We start from the raw sequence: 18,602 nt of genomic DNA on the forward strand, positions 1-18,602 counted from the left end.
GGTCTAGCTGCTTGTGTTAAGGTCTGTAGTATGGCTGAACATCCTGCCCCCTGGTCTAGCTGCTTGTGTTAAGGTCTGTATTATGGCTGAACATCCTGCCCCCTGGTCTAGCTGCTTGTGTTAAGGTCTGTATTATGGCTGAACATCCTGCCCCCTGGTCTAGCTGCTTGTGTTAAGGTCTGTATTATGGCTGAACATCCTGCCCCCTGGTCTAGCTGCTTGTGTTAAGGTCTATATTATGGCTGAACATCCTGCCCCCCTGGTCTAGCTGCTTGTGTTAAGGTCTATATTATGGCTGAACATCCTGGTCTAGCTGCTTGTGTTAAGGTCTGTATTATGGCTGAACATCCTGCCCCCCTGGTCTAGCTGCTTGTGTTAAGGTCTGTATTATGGCTGAACATCCTGGTCTAGCTGCTTGTGTTAAGGTCTGTATTATGGCTGAACATCCTGGTCTAGCTGCTTGTGTTAAGGTCTGTAGTATGGCTGAACATCCTGGTCTAGCTGCTTGTGTTAAGGTCTATATTATGGCTGAACATCCTGCCCCCCTGGTCTAGCTGCTTGTGTTAAGGTCTATATTATGGCTGAACATCCTGCCCCCCTGGTCTAGCTGCTTGTGTTAAGGTCTGTAGTATGGCTGAACGTCCTGGTCTAGCTGCTTGTGTTAAGGTCTATATTATGGCTGAACATCCTGGTCTAGCTGCTTGTGTTAAGGTCTGTATTATGGCTGAACATCCTGCCCCCCCTGGTCTAGCTGCTTGTGTTAAGGTCTGTATCATGGCTGAACATCCTGGTCTAGCTGCTTGTGTTAAGGTCTGTATCATGGCTGAACATCCTGGTCTAGCTGCTTGTGTTAAGGTCTATATTATGGCTGAACATCCTGGTCTAGCTGCTTGTGTTAAGGTCTATATTATGGCTGAACATCCTGCCCCCCTGGTCTAGCTGCTTGTGTTAAGGTCTGTATTATGACTGAACATCCTGCCCCCTGGTCTAGCTGCTTGTGTTAAGGTCTGTATCATGGCTGAACATCCTGCCCCCTGGTCTAGCTGCTTGTGTTAAGGTCTATATTATGGCTGAACATCCTGCCCCCCTGGTCTAAAGCTGCTTGTGTTAAGGTCTGTATTATGGCTGAACATCATCCTGGTCTAGCTGCTTGTGTTAAGGTCTATATTTGGCTGAACATCCTGGTCTAGCTGCTTGTGTTAAGGTCTATATTATGGCTGAACATTGCCCCCTGTCTAGCTTTGTGGGGATGTTGGTCTTCTCATTACTGTGAACTGATTAAGGTCACATTATGGCACAACATCCTGACCCATGGTGCTGGAGCTGCTTGTGTTAAGGTCCCATCAATCAGGCTGAACACTGTTCTTACTGCCCTTCCATCAGGTCTAGTCCTAACTTCCTGTTCCCCTACCCATTCATCAGGTCTAGGTCCTAACTTCCTGGCTGACTGCCTACACTTCCTGTTCTAGCTGCCTACCCACTCATCAGGATGAGGTCCTAACTTCCTGTTCTTACTACCCATCCATCAGGCCTAGGTCCTAGCTGCTTGTGTTAAGGTCTAACTTCCTGGCTACATCCTACCCATTCTGGTCTAGCTGCTTGTGTTAAGGACTTCCTGTTCTTACTTCCCAATTAATGGCTGAACTCCTGCCCCCATGGATCAGGCTAGGTCTAACTTCCTGTTCTTCCTGCCCATCCATCAGGCCTAGGTCCTAACTTCCTGTTCTTACTGCCTACCCATCCATCAGGCTTGGTTAAGGTCTTACTGCCCATCCATCAGGCTAACTTCCTGCCCCCCTGCCTACCCATCCATCAGGCTTAGGTCCTGACTTCCTGTTCTTACTGCCCATCCATCAGGCTTAGGTCCTAACTTCCTGTTCTTACTGCCCATCCATCAGGCTTAGGTCCTGGACTAGCTGTTCTTACTGCCCAACCATCTGGTATTAGGTCCTAACATCCTGTTCTTACTGCCCATCCATCAGGCCTAGGTCCTAACTTCCTGTTCTTACTGCCCATCCATCAGGCTTAGGTCTGACTTCCTGTTCTTACTGCCCATTCATCAGGCTTGGGTCCTAACTTCCTGTTCTTACTGCCTACCCATCCATCAGGCCTAGGTCCTAACTTCCTGTTCTTACTACCCATCATCAGGTCTAGGTCCTAACTTCCTGTTCTTACTACCCATCCATCAGGCCTAGGTCCTAACTTCCTGTTCTTACTACCCATTCATCAGGTCTAGGTCCTAACTTCCTGTTCTTACTGTCACGTTAGTTAACTTCCTGTTCTTACTGCCTACCCATTCATCAGGATGAGGTCCTAACTTCCTGTTCTTACTGGCCCATCCATCAGGCCTAGGTCCTAACTTCCTGTTCTTACTGTCTACCCATCCATCAGGATTAGGTCCTAACTTCCTGTTCTTACCCATCCACCAGGGGAGGTCCTGACTTCCTGTTCTTACTGCCTACCCATCCATCAGGCCTAGGTCCTGACTTCCTGTTCTTACTTCCCAACCATCCATAAGGCCTAGGTTCTTACTGCCCATGCATCAGGCCTAGGTCCTAACTTCCTGTTCTTACTGCCCATCCATCAGGTCTAGGTCCTAACTTCCTGTTCTTACTGCCCATCCATCAGGCTTAGGTCCTGACTTCCTGTTCTTACTGCCTACCCATCCATCAGGCTTAGGTCCTGACTTCCTGTTCTTACTGCCCATCCATCAGGCTTAGGTCCTAACTTCCTGTTCTTACTACCCATCCATCAGGCCTAGGTCCTAACTTCCTGTTCTTACTGCCCATTCCATCAGGCCTAGGTCCTAACTTCCTGTTCTTACTGCCCATCCATCAGGCTTAGGTCCTGACTTCCTGTTCTTACTGCCCAACCATCAGGCTTAGGTCCTAACTTCCTGTTCTTACTGCCCATCCATCAGGCCTAGGTCCTAACTTCCTGTTCTTACTGCCCATCCATCAGGCTTAGGTCCTAACTTCCTGTTCTTACTGCCCATCCATCAGGCTTAGGTCCTGACTTCCTGTTCTTACTGCCCACCCATCCATCAGGATTAGGTCCTAACTTCCTGTTCTTACTTCCCTACCCATCCATCAGGCCTAGGTCCTAACTTCCTGTTCTTACTGCCTACCCATCCATCAGGCTTAGGTCCTAACTTCCTGTTCTTACTGCCCATCCATCAGGTCTAGGTCCTAACTTCCTGTTCTTACTACCCATCCATCAGGCCTAGGTCCTAACTTCCTGTTCTTACTACCCATCCATCAGGTCTAGGTCCTAACTTCCTGTTCTTACTACCCATCCATCAGTTTTAGGTCCTAACTTCCTGTTCTTACTGCCTACCCATTCCATCAGGTCTGAGGTCCTAACTTCCTGTTCTTACTACCCATCCATCAGGCCTAGGTCCTAACTTCCTGTTCTTACTACCCATTCATCAGGTCTAGGTCCTAACTTCCTGTTCTTACTACCCATCCATCAGGCCTAGGTCCTAACTTCCTGTTCTTACTGTCTACCCATCCATCAGGATTAGGTCCTAACTTCCTGTTCTTACCCATCCACCAGGCCTAGGTCCTGACTTCCTGTTCTTACTGCCTACCCATCCATCAGGCCTAGGTCCTGACTTCCTGTTCTTACTTCCCAACCATCCATAAGGCCTAGGTTCTTACTGCCCATGCATCAGGCCTAGGTCCTAACTTCCTGTTCTTACTGCCCATCCATCAGGTCTAGGTCCTAACTTCCTGTTCTTACTGCCCATCCATCAGGCTTAGGTCCTGACTTCCTGTTCTTACTGCCTACCCATCCATCAGGCTTAGGTCCTGACTTCCTGTTCTTACTGCCCATCCATCAGGCTTAGGTCCTAACTTCCTGTTCTTACTGCCCATCCATCAGGCTTAGGTCCTGACTTTCTGTTCTTACTGCCCATCCACTAGGTCCTAACTTCCTGTTCTTACTGCCCATCCATCAGGCTTAGGTCCTGACTTCCTGTTCTTACTGCCCATCCATCAGGCTTAGGTCCTGACTTCCTGTTCTTACTGCCCAACCATCAGGCTTAGGTCCTAACTTCCTGTTCTTACTGCCCATCCATCAGGCCTAGGTCCTAACTTCCTGTTCTTACTGCCCATCCATCAGGCTTAGGTCCTGACTTCCTGTTCTTACTGCCCATCCATCAGGCTTAGGTCCTGACTTTCTGTTCTTACTGCCCAACCATCAGGCTTAGGTCCTAACTTCCTGTTCTTCCTGTTCTTAACTTCCTGCCCATCCATCAGGCTTAGGTCCTAACTTCCTGTTCTTACTGCCCATCCATCAGGCTTAGGTCCTGACTTCCTGTTCTTACTGCCTACCCATCCATCAGGCTTCGGTCCTAACTTCCTGTTCTTACTGCCCATCCATCAGGCTTAGGTCCTGACTTCCTGTTCTTACTGCCTACCCATCCATCAGGCTTAGGTCCTGACTTCCTGTTCTTACTGTTCCTACCCATCATCACTTCCAGGTTCATCAGGGTCCTAACTTCCTGTTCTTACTACCCATCCATCAGGCCTAGGTCCTAACTTCCTGTTCTTACTACCCATTCATCAGGTCTCTAACTTCCTGTTCTTACTACCCATCCATCAGGCCTAGGTCCTAACTTCCTGTTCTTACTACCCATTCATCAGGTCTAGGTCCTAACTTCCTGTTCTTACTGCCTACCCAACTTCCTGTTCTTACTGCCTACCCATTCATCAGGATGAGGTCCTAACTTCCTGTTCTTACTACCCATCCATCAGGCCTAGGTCCTAACTTCCTGTTCTTACTGTCTACCCATCCATCAGGATTAGGTCCTAACTTCCTGTTCTTACCCATCCACCAGGCCTAGGTCCTGACTTCCTGTTCTTACTGCCTACCCATCCATCAGGCCTAGGTCCTGACTTCCTGTTCTTACTTCCCAACCATCCATAAGGCCTAGGTTCTTACTGCCCATGCATCAGGCCTAGGTCCTAACTTCCTGTTCTTACTGCCCATCCATCAGGTCTAGGTCCTAACTTCCTGTTCTTACTGCCCATCCATCAGGCTTAGGTCCTGACTTCCTGTTCTTACTGCCTACCCATCCATCAGGCTTCGGTCCTAACTTCCTGTTCTTACTGCCCATCCATCAGGCTTAGGTCCTGACTTCCTGTTCTTACTGCCTACCCATCCATCAGGCTTAGGTCCTAACTTCCTGTTCTTACTGCCCATCCATCAGGCTTAGGTCCTAACTTCCTGTTCTTACTGCCCATCCATCAGGCTTAGGTCCTGACTTCCTGTTCTTACTGCCCATCCATCAGGCTTGGGTCCTAGGTCCTGCCCATCCATCACTTCCTGTTCTTACTGCCCATCCATCAGGCTTAGGTCCTGACTTCCTGTTCTTACTGCCCATCCATCAGGCTTAGGTCCTGACTTTCTGTTCTTACTGCCCATCCATCAGGCTTGGGTCCTAACTTCCTGTTCTTACTGCCCATCCATCAGGCTTAGGTCCTAACTTCCTGTTCTTACTGCCTACCCATCCATCAGGCTTAGGTCCTGACTTCCTGTTCTTACTGCCTACCCATCCATAAGGCTTAGGTCCTAACTTCCTGTTCTTACCCATCCATCAGGCTTAGGTCCTAACTTCCTGTTCTTACTGCCTACCCATCCATCAGGTTCTAGGTCCTAACTTCCTGTTCTTACTGCCTACCCATCCATCAGTTTTAGGTCCTAACTTCCGGTTCTTACTGCCTACCCATCCATCAGGATGAGGTCCTAACTTCCTGTTCTTACTACCCATCCATCAGGCCTAGGTCCTAACTTCCTGTTCTTACTGCCCATCCATCAGGCTTAGGTCCTAACTTCCTGTTCTTACTACCCATCCATCAGGCCTAGGTCCTAACTTCCTGTTCTTACTGTCTACCCATCCATCAGGATTAGGTCCATAACTTCCTGTTCTTACTGCCCATCCATCAGGCCTAGGTCCTAACTTCCTGTTCTTACTGCCCATCCATCAGGCCTAGGTCCTGACTTCCTGTTCTTACTTCCCACCCATCCATAAGGCCTAGGTTCTTACTGCCCATTCATCAGGCCTAGGTCCTAACTTCCTGTTCTTACTGCCCATCCATCAGGCTTAGGTCCTAACTTCCTGTTCTTACTGCCCATCCATCAGGCTTAGGTCCTAACTTCCTGTTCTTACTGCCCATCCATCAGGCTTAGGTCCTAACTTCCTGTTCTTACTGCCCATCCATCAGGCTTAGGTCCTAACTTCCTGTTCTTACTGCCCATCCATCAGGCTTAGGTCCTGACTTTCTGTTCTTACTGCCCAACCATCAGGCTTAGGTCCTAACTTCCTGTTCTTACTGCCCATCCATCAGGCTTAGGTCCTAACTTCCTGTTCTTACTGCCCATCCATCAGGTAGGTCCTGACTTCCTGTTCTTACTGCCCATCCATCAGGCTAGGTCCTAACTTCCTGTTCTTACTGCCCATCCATCAGGCCTAGGTCCTAACTTCCTGTTCTTACTGCCCATCCATCAGGCTTAGGTCCTGACTTCCTGTTCTTACTGCCCATCCATCAGGCTTAGGTCCTAACTTCCTGTTCTTACTGCCCAATCCATCAGGCTTGGGTCCTAACTTCCTGTTCTTACTGCCCATCCATCAGGCTTAGGTCCTAACTTCCTGTTCTTACTGCCCATCCATCAGGCTTAGGTCCTAACTTCCTGTTCTTACTGCCCATCCATCAGGCTAGGTCCTAACTTCCTGTTCTTACTGCCCATCCATCAGGCTTAGGTCCTAACTTCCTGTTCTTACTGCCCATCCATCAGGCTTAGGTCCTAACTTCCTGTTCTTACTGCCCATCCATCAGGCTTAGGTCCTAACTTCCTGTTCTTACTGCCCATCCATCAGGCTTAGGTCCTAACTTCCTGTTCTTACTGCCTACCCATCCATCAGGCTTTAGGTCCTAACTTCCTGTTCTTACTGCCCATCCATCAGGCTTAGGTCCTAACTTCCTGTTCTTACTGCCCATCCATCAGGCTTAGGTCCTAACTTCCTGTTCTTACTGCCTACCCATCCCAACCATCCCATCCATCAGGCTTAGGTCCTGACTTCCTGTTCTTACTGCCCATCCATCAGGCTTAGGTCCTAACTTCCTGTTCTTACTGCCCATCCATCAGGCTTAGGTCCTAACTTCCTGTTCTTACTGCCATCCATCAGGCCTAGGTCCTAACTTCCTGTTCTTACTGCCCATCCATCAGGCTTAGGTCCTGGTTCCTGCCCATCCATCAGGCCTAGGTTCTTACTGCCCATCCATCAGGCTTAGGTCCTAACTTCCTGTTCTTACTGCCCATCCATCAGGCTTAGGTCCTAACTTCCTGTTCTTACTGCCCATCCATCAGGCTTAGGTCCTAACTTCCTGTTCTTACTGCCCATCCATCAGGCTTAGGTCCTAACTTCCTGTTCTTACTGCCCATCCTTAGGTCCTAACTTCCTGTTCTTACTGCCCATCCATCAGGCTTAGGTCCTGACTTTCTGTTCTTACTGCCCATCCATCAGGCTTAGGTCCTAACTTCCTGTTCTTACTGCCCATCCATCAGGCTTAGGTCCTAACTTCCTGTTCTTACTGCCCATCCATCAGGCTTAGGTCCTGACTTCCTGTTCTTACTGCCCATCCATCAGGCTTAGGTCCTAACTTCCTGTTCTTACTGCCCATCCATCAGGCTTAGGTCCTAACTTCCTGTTCTTACTGCCCATCCATCAGGCTTAGGTCCTGACTTCCTGTTCTTACTGCCCATCCATCAGGCTTAGGTCCTGACTTTCTGTTCTTACTGCCCATCCATCAGGCTTGGGTCCTAACTTCCTGTTCTTACTGCCCATCCATCAGGCTTAGGTCCTAACTTCCTGTTCTTACTGCCTCATCCATCAGGCTTAGGTCCTAACTTCCTGTTCTTACTGCCCATCCATCAGGCTTAGGTCCTAACTTCCTGTTCTTACTGCCCATCCATCAGGCTTAGGTCCTAACTTCCTGTTCTTACTGCCCATCCATCAGGCCTAGGTCCTAACTTCCTGTTCTTACTGCCCATCCATCAGGCTTAGGTCCTAACTTCCTGTTCTTACTGCCTACCCATCCATCAGGCTTGGGTCCTAACTTCCTGTTCTTACTGCCCATCCATCAGGCTTAGGTCCTAACTTCCTGTTCTTACTGCCCATCCATCAGGCTTAGGTCCTAACTTCCTGTTCTTACTGCCTACCCATCCATCAGGCTTAGGTCCTAACTTCCTGTTCTTACTGCCCATCCATCAGGCTTAGGTCCTAACTTCCTGTTCTTACTGCCCATCCATCAGGCTTAGGTCCTAACTTCCTGTTCTTACTGCCCATCCATCAGGCTTAGGTCCTGACTTCCTGTTCTTACTGCCCATCCATCAGGCTTAGGTCCTAACTTTCCTGTTCTTACTGCCCATCCATCAGGCTTAGGTCCTAACTTCCTGTTCTTACTGCCCATCCATCAGGCTTAGGTCCTAACTTCCTGTTCTTACTGCCCATCCATCAGGCTTAGGTCCTAACTTCCTGTTCTTACTGCCCATCCATCAGGCTTAGGTCCTAACTTCCTGTTCTTACTGCCCATCCATCAGGCTTAGGTCCTAACTTCCTGTTCTTACTGCCCATCCATCAGGCTTAGGTCCTAACTTCCTGTTCTTACTGCCCATCCATCAGGCTTAGGTCCTGACTTTCTGTTCTTACTGCCCATCCATCAGGCTTGGGTCCTAACTTCCTGTTCTTACTGCCCATCCATCAGGCTTAGGTCCTAACTTCTGTTCTTACTGCCCATCCATCAGGCTTAGGTCCTAACTTCCTGTTCTTACTGCCCATCCATCAGGCTTAGGTCCTAACTTCCTGTTCTTACTGCCCATCCATCAGGCTTAGGTCCTGACTTCCTGTTCTTACTGCCCATCCATCAGGCTTAGGTCCTAACTTCCTGTTCTTACTGCCCATCCATCAGGCTTAGGTCCTAACTTCCTGTTCTTACTGCCCATCCATCAGGCTTAGGTCCCACTTCCTGTTCTTACTGCCATCCATCAGGCTTAGGTCCTAACTTCCTGTTCTTACTGCCTACCCATCCATCAGGCTTCGGTCCTAACTTCCTGTTCTTACTGCCCATCCATCAGGCTTAGGTCCTAACTTCCTGTTCTTACTGCTCATCCATCAGGCTTAGGTCTTAACTTCCTGTTCTTACTGCCCATCCATCAGGCTAGGTCCTAACTTCCTGTTCTTACTGCCCATCCATCAGGCTTAGGTCCTAACTTCCTGTTCTTACTGCCTAATCCATCATCCATCAGGCCTAACTTCCTGTTCTTACTGCCCATCCATCAGGCTTAGGTCCTGACTTCCTGTTCTTACTGCCTACCCATCCATCAGGCTTCGGTCCTAACTTCCTGTTCTTACTGCCCATCCATCAGGCTTGGGTCCTAACTTCCTGTTCTTACTGCCCATCCATCAGGCTTAGGTCCTGACTTCCTGTTCGTACTGCCCATCCATCAGGCTTAGGTCCTGACTTTCTGTTCTTACTGCCCAACCATCAGGCTTGGGTCCTAACTTCCTGTTCTTACTGCCCATCCATCAGGCCTAGGTCCTAACTTCCTGTTCTTACTGCCCATCCATCAGGCCTAGGTCCTAACTTCCTGTTCTTACTGCTCATCCATCAGGCTTAGGTCCTAACTTCCTGTTCTTACTGCCCATCCATCAGGCTTAGGTCCTGACTTTCTGTTCTTACTGCCCAACCATCAGGCTTGGGTCCTAACTTCCTGTTCTTACTGCCCATCCATCAGGCCTAGGTCCTAACTTCCTGTTCTTACTGCTCATCCATCAGGCTTAGGTCCTAACTTCCTGTTCTTACTGCCCATCCATCAGGCTTAGGTCCTGACATCCTGTTCGTACTGCCCATCCATCAGGCTTAGGTCCTGACTTTCTGTTCTTACTGCCCAACCATCAGGCTTGGGTCCTAACTTCCTGTTCTTACTGCCCATCCATCAGGCTTAGGTCCTGACTTCCTGTTCTTACTGCCCATCCATCAGGCTTAGGTCCTAACGTCCTGTTCTTACTGCCTACCCATCCATCAGGCTTCGGTCCTAACTTCCTGTTCTTACTGCCCATCCATCAGGCTTAGGTCCTAACTTCCTGTTCTTACTGCTCATCCATCAGGCTTAGGTCTTAACTTCCTGTTCTTACTGCCCATCCATCAGGGCTAGGTCCTAACTTCCTGTTCTTACTGCCCATCCATCAGGCTTAGGTCCTAACGTCCTGTTCTTACTGCCTAACCATCCATCAGGCCTAACTTCCTGTTCTTACTGCCCATCCATCAGGCTTAGGTCCTGACTTCCTGTTCTTACTGCCTACCCATCCATCAGGCTTCGGTCCTAACTTCCTGTTCTTACTGCCCATCCATCAGGCTTGGGTCCTAACTTCCTGTTCTTACTGCCCATCCATCAGGCTTAGGTCCTGACTTCCTGTTCGTACTGCCCATCCATCAGGCTTAGGTCCTGACTTTCTGTTCTTACTGCCCAACCATCAGGCTTGGGTCCTAACTTCCTGTTCTTACTGCCCATCCATCAGGCCTAGGTCCTAACTTCCTGTTCTTACTGCTCATCCATCAGGCTTAGGTCCTAACTTCCTGTTCTTACTGCCCATCCATCAGGCTTAGGTCCTGACTTTCTGTTCTTACTGCCCAACCATCAGGCTTGGGTCCTAACTTCCTGTTCTTACTGCCCATCCATCAGGCCTAGGTCCTAACTTCCTGTTCTTACTGCTCATCCATCAGGCTTAGGTCCTAACTTCCTGTTCTTACTGCCCATCCATCAGGCTTAGGTCCTGACTTCCTGTTCTTACTGCCCATCCATCAGGCCTAGGTCCTAACTTCCTGTTCTTACTGCTCATCCATCAGGCTTAGGTCCTAACTTCCTGTTCTTACTGCCCATCCATCAGGCTTAGGTCCTGACTTTCTGTTCTTACTGCCCAACCATCAGGCTTGGGTCCTAACTTCCTGTTCTTACTGCCCATCCATCAGGCCTAGGTCCTAACTTCCTGTTCTTACTGCTCATCCATCAGGCTTAGGTCCTAACTTCCTGTTCTTACTGCCCATCCATCAGGCTTAGGTCCTGACTTTCTGTTCTTACTGCCCAACCATCAGGCTTGGGTCCTAACTTCCTGTTCTTACTGCCCATCCATCAGGCCTAGGTCCTAACTTCCTGTTCTTACTGCTCATCCATCAGGCTTAGGTCCTAACTTCCTGTTCTTACTGCCCATCCATCAGGCTTAGGTCCTGACATCCTGTTCGTACTGCCCATCCATCAGGCTTAGGTCCTGACTTTCTGTTCTTACTGCCCAACCATCAGGCTTGGGTCCTAACTTCCTGTTCTTACTGCCCATCCATCAGGCTTAGGTCCTGACTTCCTGTTCTTACTGCCCATCCATCAGGCTTAGGTCCTAACGTCCTGTTCTTACTGCCTACCCATCCATCAGGCTTCGGTCCTAACTTCCTGTTCTTACTGCCCATCCATCAGGCTTAGGTCCTAACTTCCTGTTCTTACTGCTCATCCATCAGGCTTAGGTCTTAACTTCCTGTTCTTACTGCCCATCCATCAGGGCTAGGTCCTAACTTCCTGTTCTTACTGCCCATCCATCAGGCTTAGGTCCTAACGTCCTGTTCTTACTGCCTAACCATCCATCAGGCCTAACTTCCTGTTCTTACTGCCCATCCATCAGGCTTAGGTCCTGACTTCCTGTTCTTACTGCCTACCCATCCATCAGGCTTGGGTCCTAACTTCCTGTTCTTACTGCCCATCCATCAGGCTTGGGTCCTAACTTCCTGTTCTTACTGCCCATCCATCAGGCTTAGGTCCTGACTTCCTGTTCGTACTGCCCATCCATCAGGCTTAGGTCCTGACTTTCTGTTCTTACTGCCCAACCATCAGGCTTGGGTCCTAACTTCCTGTTCTTACTGCCCATCCATCAGGCCTAGGTCCTAACTTCCTGTTCTTACTGCTCATCCATCAGGCTTAGGTCCTAACTTCCTGTTCTTACTGCCCATCCATCAGGCTTAGGTCCTGACTTCCTGTTCGTACTGCCCATCCATCAGGCTTAGGTCCTGACTTTCTGTTCTTACTGCCCAACCATCAGGCTTGGGTCCTAACTTCCTGTTCTTACTGCCCATCCATCAGGCCTAGGTCCTAACTTCCTGTTCTTACTGCTCATCCATCAGGCTTAGGTCCTAACTTCCTGTTCTTACTGCCCATCCATCAGGCTTAGGTCCTGACTTCCTGTTCTTACTGCTCATCCATCAGGCTTAGGTCCTAACTTCCTGTTCTTACTGCCCATCCATCAGGCTTAGGTCCTGACTTCCTGTTCTTACTGCCCATCCATCAGGCTTAGGTCCTAACGTCCTGTTCTTACTGCCCATCCATCAGGCTTAGGTACTAACATCCTGTTCTTACTGCCTAACCATCCATCAGGCCTAGGTCCTAACTTCCTGTTCTTACTGCCCATCCATCAGGCTTAGGTCCTGACTTCCTGTTCTTACTGCCTACCCATCCATCAGGCTTCGGTCCTAACTTCCTGTTCTTACTGCCTACCCATCCATCAGGCTTCGTTCCTAACTTCCTGTTCTTACTGCCCATCCATCAGGCTTGGGTCCTAACTTCCTTTTCTTACTGCCCATCCATCAGGCTTAGGTCCTGACTTCCTGTTCGTACTGCCCATCCATCAGGCTTAGGTCCTGACTTTCTGTTCTTACTGCCCAACCATCAGGCTTGGGTCCTAACTTCCTGTTCTTACTGCCCATCCATCAGGCCTAGGTCCTAACTTCCTGTTCTTACTGCTCATCCATCAGGCTTAGGTCCTAACTTCCTGTTCTTACTGCCCATCCATCAGGCTTAGGTCCTGACTTCCTGTTCGTACTGCCCATCCATCAGGCTTAGGTCCTGACTTTCTGTTCTTACTGCCCAACCATCAGGCTTGGGTCCTAACTTCCTGTTCTTACTGCCCATCCATCAGGCTTAGGTCCTGACTTCCTGTTCTTACTGCCCAACCATCAGGCTTGGGTCCTAACTTCCTGTTCTTACTGCCCATCCATCAGGCTTAGGTCCTAACGTCCTGTTCTTACTGCCTACCCATCCATCAGGCCTAGGTCCTAACTTCCTGTTCTTACTGCCCATCCATCAGGCTTAGGTCCTGACTTCCTGTTCTTACTGCCTACCCATCCATCAGGCTTCGGTCCTAAGTTCCTGTTCTTACTGCCTACCCATCCATCAGGCTTCGGTCCTAACTTCCTGTTCTTACTGCCCATCCATCAGGCTTAGGTCCTAACTTCCTGTTCTTACTGCCCATCCATCAGGCCTTGGTCCTGTTCTTACTGCCTGCCCATCCATCAGGCCTAGGTCCTAACTTCCTGTTCTTACTGCTCATCCATCAGGCTTAGGTCCTAACTTCCTGTTCTTACTGCCCATCCATCAGGGCTAGGTCCTAACTTCCTGTTCTTACTGCCCATCCATCAGGCTTAGGTCCTGACTTCCTGTTCGTACTGCCCATCCATCAGGCTTAGGTCCTGACTTTCTGTTCTTACTGCCCATCCATCAGGCCTAGGTCCTAACTTCCTGTTCTTACCCATCCATCAGGTCTAGGTCCTAACTTCCTGTTCTTACTGCCTACCCATCCATCAGGCTTAGGTCCTAACTTCCTGTTCTTACTGCCTACCCATCCATCAGGCTTAGGTCCTAACTTCCTGTTCTTACTGCCCATCCATCAGGCCTAGGTCCTAACTTCCTGTTCTTACTGCCCATCCATCAGGCTTAGGTCCTGACTTCCTGTTCGTACTGCCCATCCATCAGGCTTAGGTCCTGACTTTCTGTTCTTACTGCCCAACCATCAGGCTTGGGTCCTAACTTCCTGTTCTTACTGCCCATCCATCAGGCTTAGGTCCTGACTTCCTGTTCTTACTGCCCAACCATCAGGCTTGGGTCCTAACTTCCTGTTCTTACTGCCCATCCATCAGGCTTAGGTCCTAACGTCCTGTTCTTACTGCCTACCCATCCATCAGGCCTAGGTCCTAACTTCCTGTTCTTACTGCCCATCCATCAGGCTTAGGTCCTGACTTCCTGTTCTTACTGCCTACCCATCCATCAGGCTTCGGTCCTAAGTTCCTGTTCTTACTGCCTACCCATCCATCAGGCTTAGGTCCTAACTTCCTGTTCTTACTGCCCATCCATCAGGCTTAGGTCCTAACTTCCTGTTCTTACTGCCCATCCATCAGGCCTTGGTCCTGTTCTTACTGCCTGCCCATCCATCAGGCCTAGGTCCTAACTTCCTGTTCTTACTGCTCATCCATCAGGCTTAGGTCCTAACTTCCTGTTCTTACTGCCCATCCATCAGGGCTAGGTCCTAACTTCCTGTTCTTACTGCCCATCCATCAGGCTTAGGTCCTGACTTCCTGTTCGTACTGCCCATCCATCAGGCTTAGGTCCTGACTTTCTGTTCTTACTGCCCATCCATCAGGCCTAGGTCCTAACTTCCTGTTCTTACCCATCCATCAGGTCTAGGTCCTAACTTCCTGTTCTTACTGCTCATCCATCAGGCTTAGGTCCTAACTTCCTGTTCTTACTGCCCATCCATCAGGCTTAGGTCCTGACTTCCTGTTCGTACTGCCCATCCATCAGGCTTAGGTCCTGACTTTCTGTTCTTACTGCCCAACCATCAGGCTTGGGTCCTAACTTCCTGTTCTTACTGCCCATCCATCAGGCTTAGGTCCTGACTTCCTGTTCTTACTGCCCAACCATCAGGCTTGGGTCCTAACTTCCTGTTCTTACTGCCCATCCATCAGGCTTAGGTCCTAACGTCCTGTTCTTACTGCCTACCCATCCATCAGGCCTAGGTCCTAACTTCCTGTTCTTACTGCCCATCCATCAGGCTTAGGTCCTGACTTCCTGTTCTTACTGCCTACCCATCCATCAGGCTTAGGTCCTAAGTTCCTGTTCTTACTGCCTACCCATCCATCAGGCTTAGGTCCTAACTTCCTGTTCTTACTGCCCATCCATCAGGCTTAGGTCCTAACTTCCTGTTCTTACTGCCCATCCATCAGGCCTTGGTCCTGTTCTTACTGCCTGCCCATCCATCAGGCCTAGGTCCTAACTTCCTGTTCTTACTGCTCATCCATCAGGCTTAGGTCCTAACTTCCTGTTCTTACTGCCCATCCATCAGGGCTAGGTCCTAACTTCCTGTTCTTACTGCCCATCCATCAGGCTTAGGTCCTGACTTCCTGTTCGTACTGCCCATCCATCAGGCTTAGGTCCTGACTTTCTGTTCTTACTGCCCATCCATCAGGCCTAGGTCCTAACTTCCTGTTCTTACCCATCCATCAGGTCTAGGTCCTAACTTCCTGTTCTTACTGCCTACCCATCCATCAGGCTTAGGTCCTAACTTCCTGTTCTTACTGCCTACCCATCCATCAGGCTTAGGTCCTAACTTCCTGTTCTTACTGCCCATCCATCAGGCCTAGGTCCTAACTTCCTGTTCTTACTGCTCATCCATCAGGCCTAGGTCCTAACTTCCTGTTCTTACTGCCCTTCCATCAGGCTTAGGTCCTGAATACCTGTTCTTACTGCCCAACCATCAGGCTTAGGTCCTGACTTTCTGTTCTTACTGCCCAACCATCAGGCTTGGGTCCTAACTTCCTGTTCTTACTGCCCATCCATCAGGCTTAGGTCCTAACGTCCTGTTCTTACTGCCTAACCATCCATCAGCCCTAGGTCCTTACTTCCTGTTCTTACTGCCCATCCATCAGGCTTATGTCCTGACTTCCTGTTCTTACTGCCTACCCATCCATCAGGCTTCGGTCCTAACTTCCTGTTCTTACTGCCCATCCATCAGGCTTGGGTCCTAACTTACTGTTCTTACTGCCCATCCATCAGGCTTAGGTCCTGACTTCCTGTTCTTACTGCTCATCCATCAGGCTTAGGTCCTAACTTCCTGTTCTTACTGCCCATCCATCAGGGCTAGGTCCTAACTTCCTGTTCTTACTGCTCATCCATCAGGCTTAGGTCCTAACTTCCTGTTCTTACTGCCCATCCATCAGGGCTAGGTCCTAACTTCCTGTTCTTACTGCCCATCCATCAGGCTTAGGTCCTGACTTCCTGTTCGTACTGCCCATCCATCAGGCTTAGGTCCTGACTTTCTGTTCTTACTGCCCATCCATCAGGCCTAGGTCCTAACTTCCTGTTCTTACCCATCCATCAGGTCTAGGTCCTAACTTCCTGTTCTTACTGCCTACCCATCCATCAGGCTTAGGTCCTAACTTCCTGTTCTTACTGCCTACCCATCCATCAGGCTTAGGTCCTGACTTTCTGTTCTTACTGCCCATCCATCAGGCCTAGGTCCTAACTTCCTGTTCTTACTGCTCATCCATCAGGCTTAGGTCCTAACTTCCTGTTCTTACTGCCCATCCATCAGGCTTAGGTCCTAACGTCCTGTTCTTACTGCCTAACCATCCATCAGGCCTAGGTCCTGACTTCCTGTTCGTACTGGCCATCCATCAGGCTTAGGTCCTGACTTCCTGTTCGTACTGGCCATCCATCAGGCTTAGGTCCTGACTTTCTGTTCTTACTGCCCAACCATCCATCAGGCCTAGGTCCTAACTTCCTGTTCTTACTGCCCATCCATCAGGCTTAGGTCCTGACTTCCTGTTCTTACTGCCTACCCATCCATCAGGCTTCGGTCCTAAGTTCCTGTTCTTACTGCCTACCCATCCATCAGGCTTCGGTCCTAACGTCCTTTTCTTACTGCCTAACCATCCATCAGGCCTAGGTCCTAACTTCCTGTTCTTACTGCCCATCCATCAGGCTTAGGTCCTGACTTCCTGTTCTTACTGCCCATCCATCAGGCCTTGGTCCTGTTCTTACTGCCTGCCCATCCATCAGGCCTAGGTCCTAACTTCCTGTTCTTACTGTCTACCCATCCATCAGGCTTAGGTCCTAACTTCCTGTTCTTACTGCCTACCCATCCATCAGGCTTAGGTCCTGACTTCCTGTTCTTTCTGCCCAACCACCAGGCTTAGGTCCTAACTTCCTGTTCTTACTGCCCATCCATCCGGCCTAGGTCCTGACTTCCTGTTCTTACTGCCCATGCATCAGGTCTAGGTCCTAACTTCCTGTTCTTACCCATCCATCAGGTCTAGGTCCTAACTTCCTGTTCTTACTGCCTACCCATCCATCAGGCTTAGGTCCTAACTTCCTGTTCTTACTGCCTACCCATCCATCAGGCTTAGGTCCTAACTTCCTGTTCTTACTGCCCATCCATCAGGCTTAGGTCCTGACTTTCTGTTCTTACTGCCCAACCATCAGGCTTGGGTCCTAACTTCCTGTTCTTACTGCCCATCCATCAGGCTTAGGTCCTAACGTCCTGTTCTTACTGCCTAACCATCCATCAGGCCTAGGTCCTAACTTCCTGTTCTTACTGCTCATCCATCAGGCCTAGGTCCTAACTTCCTGTTCTTACTGCCCTTCCATCAGGCTTAGGTCCTGACTTTCTGTTCTTACTGCCCAACCATCAGGCTTAGGTCCTGACTTTCTGTTCTTACTGCCCAACCATCAGGCTTGGGTCCTAACTTCCTGTTCTTACTGCCCATCCATCAGGCTTAGGTCCTAACGTCCTGTTCTTACTGCCTAACCATCCATCAGCCCTAGGTCCTTACTTCCTGTTCTTACTGCCCATCCATCAGGCTTATGTCCTGACTTCCTGTTCTTACTGCCTACCCATCCATCAGGCTTCGGTCCTAACTTCCTGTTCTTACTGCCCATCCATCAGGCTTGGGTCCTAACTTCCTGTTCTTACTGCCCATCCATCAGGCTTAGGTCCTGACTTCCTGTTCTTACTGCTCATCCATCAGGCTTAGGTCCTAACTTCCTGTTCTTACTGCCCATCCATCAGGGCTAGGTCCTAACTTCCTGTTCTTACTGCTCATCCATCAGGCTTAGGACCTAACTTCCTGTTCTTACTGCCCATCCATCAGGGCTAGGTCCTAACTTCCTGTTCTTACTGCCCATCCATCAGTTTTAGGTCCTGACTTCCTGTTCGTACTGCCCATCCATCAGGCTTAGGTCCTGACTTTCTGTTCTTACTGCCCATCCATCAGGCCTAGGTCCTAACTTCCTGTTCTTACTGCTCATCCATCAGGCTTAGGTCCTAACTTCCTGTTCTTACTGCCCATCCATCAGGCTTAGGTCCTAACGTCCTGTTCTTACTGCCTAACCATCCATCAGGCCTAGGTCCTGACTTCCTGTTTGTACTGGCCATCCATCAGGCTTAGGTCCTGACTTCCTGTTCGTACTGGCCATCCATCAGGCTTAGGTCCTGACTTTCTGTTCTTACTGCCCAACCATCAGGCTTTGGTCCTAACTTCCTGTTCTTACTGCCCATCCATCAGGTCTAGGTCCTAACTTCCTGTTCTTGCTGCTCATCCATCAGGCTTAGGTCCTAACTTCCTGTTCTTACTGCCTACCCATCCATCAGGCCTAGGTCCTAACTTCCTGTTCTTACTGTCTACCCATCCATCAGGATTAGGTCCTAACTTCCTGTTCTTACTGCCTAC

This window comes from Oncorhynchus nerka, unplaced genomic scaffold (genome assembly GCF_034236695.1).
Source record: "Oncorhynchus nerka isolate Pitt River unplaced genomic scaffold, Oner_Uvic_2.0 unplaced_scaffold_1167, whole genome shotgun sequence".
Taxonomy (NCBI): domain Eukaryota; kingdom Metazoa; phylum Chordata; class Actinopteri; order Salmoniformes; family Salmonidae; genus Oncorhynchus; species Oncorhynchus nerka.